The sequence below is a fragment of the Babylonia areolata genome, chromosome 6 (genome assembly GCF_041734735.1).
Source record: "Babylonia areolata isolate BAREFJ2019XMU chromosome 6, ASM4173473v1, whole genome shotgun sequence".
NCBI lineage: Eukaryota > Metazoa > Mollusca > Gastropoda > Neogastropoda > Buccinidae > Babylonia > Babylonia areolata.
The window spans coordinates 24,559,779-24,562,278 of record NC_134881.1 but is presented as its reverse complement, the minus strand read 5'-3'; the positions used below and the strand labels follow the sequence as shown (position 1 = coordinate 24,562,278).

Here is a 2,500-nt window from a genome sequence, read left to right as displayed (position 1 = left end):
CGAGGGCAGTAAGTGCAGCCTGTGAAATCTTTGAGGCTTCCTCTTCTGTGAAGTTTAATCACTGCAACAGTCGGAATTTTTCCTTTCACGATGCTTTGCGCACGCACGCACGCACACACACAGACACACACAGACACACACACACACACAGAGCCCCTATCCCCTTCCGAAAAGATTTGTCGATGGCTGTCATGCCTGCTCATAAACTTTCTGCCAAATGGAAACTTGGGGTTGTTTTGAAGCGCTAACGTACGTTTTTTTTTTTTCAAGATCGAAATCACCGTCTGGAGTGGAAGTCCAGAAAATAAAAGTCTGTTTGCTACTTGCCGAGAAGCGACTCGTCATCTCATGGATCCCAAAATCATTACAAAAAAAGAAAAAAAAGAAAAAAAAAAAAGAAGTAACAAGAAATGAAAGAAAAAGCAAGAAAGAATAAAGAAAAAAAAAGTAACAAGAAATGAAAGCAAATAAAGAAAAAAAAAGAAAGAAAATGGGAAGAAAGAAAGAAAAAAAAATTCTGCGATTGCTCGATCAGTGTTGGTATTATTTAAACAACAGTAGTATTCCGCTCCTTAGCAACTTGATTAAAAAAAAACCCCCAAAAAACCAAAACCTTTTGTACAAGGTCGGAAACGGGGTCAGCTGATCAAGAACGGAGGTCCTATCGCTTCCCGAACTAAGACCTGAATGACGTCACCAGAAACAGGGCTATCGGCTCTCTCTCTCTCTCTCTCTCTCTCTCTCTCTCTCACGCCACGCGAAAATACACACAAATGTACATGTACATCACCATACACATATATATCATAATCACCACATCAAGTACATTGCAATATTCAAAAGTATATGGCGGGTATTTGAGATATATATATATATATATAATTTTCATGACCTGCACATATAATAATTATCACCATATCAAAAGTACTTTGCAATATTTCAATAATAATAATAATAATAATAATAATAATAATAATAATAATAAGAGGCGGTCATTTTAGAAAAATAATAATATCACCTGTTATCCACGAGGGAGAGCATTCGGCTATCGCGCCCGTCTGTCTACATTCAAGAACAATTTCAAATGGGTCGTTCGTTAAGTTTAATATCGTTTGTCTGAATTCAAGACCCCGACTGCAATGCCTCTGGCACTTAACACCATTTAAATAGGTCGTTCGGTCATTCGTGTTGTTTCAAGACCTACACGGCGAGCAAATGGACTTTTCATGTACTTGCCAACAAGTCGTTAAATTCAGCTGTACTGTATCGCTCATCTATCTATCTATCTATCTGTCTGTCTGTCTGTCTGTCTGTCTGCCCCTTTTCAGTTCCAAACCCTCCCCACCACAGACGGCAATTGCACTGACAATAGAGGTGTCACCCTCCACGCTGTCGTGCTGATCTGATCAATGACACGAGAAGTTGTGAACGTGAACGTTAATTTTTTTCTAGGTTAAACCCTCGACTCCGTAACCTTTTTACTGTACTGCTTTTTAAAGCAGACACTGATCTGGGGAGGGAGGGGGTGAGAGAGAGAGGGATGAGGAGAGAGAGAGAGAGAGAGAGAGAGAGAGAGAGAGAGAGAGAGACAGAGAGAGAGAGACAGAGGGAGAGAGGAAGGGGAGAGAAAGGAGGAGGGAGAGAGAAACAGAGAGAGAGAGAGAGAGAGAGAGAGACAGAGACAAAGACAGACAGAGATAGATTGAGACAGACAGAGACAAATCGAGACACAATGGAATGAATCTTCATTTTCCAGTGATGGGGACGTATATTATCGTCACATTCGATGTTTTCACACACACACACACACACACACACACACACACACACACGCACACACACACACGCGCGCACAGACACACACACACGCACACACACACACGCACATACACACACACACACGCACACACACACGCACACACACACAAATCATATACTGCGTACGTAAGTGGAGTGATGGCCTAGAGGTAACGCGTCCGCCTAGGAAGCGAGAGAATCTGAGCGCGCTGGTTCGAATCACGGCTCAGCCCCTGAAATTTTCTCCCCCTCCACTAGACCTTGAGTGGTGGTCTGGACGCTAGTCATTCGGATGAGACGATAAACCGAGGTCCCGTGTGCAGCATGCACTTAGCGCACGTAAAAGAACCCACGGCAACAAAAGGGTTGTTCCTGGCAAAATTCTGTAGAAAAATCCACTTCAATAGGAAAAACAAATAAAACTGTACGCAGGAAAAAATACAAAAAAAGAGCAGCCCGAATTTCACACAGAGAAATCTGTTGTGATAAAAAGAAATACAAATACAAATACAAAAAACCAGAGAGCGGAGATTGGGGGTGAGGGAAGAGAGGAGAGAGAAGGACAGATGCGGATTCTGATCATCCATTTTTAGTCACTTTAACCACATCATCTATTCTGATCATCCATTTTTAGTAACTTTAACCACATCATCTATTCTGATCATCCATTTTTAGTAACTTTAACCACATCATCTATTCTGAT

At 41.7% G+C, this 2,500-nt stretch overlaps 1 protein-coding gene across 1 annotated transcript in view; it reads right to left on the bottom strand.

The window, feature by feature from the left end:
- Nucleotides 1-2,500, bottom strand: part of LOC143282853 (cGMP-inhibited 3',5'-cyclic phosphodiesterase 3A-like) — a 277,131-nt gene that overhangs the window by 197,370 nt on the left and 77,261 nt on the right. The window lies entirely within an intron of this gene.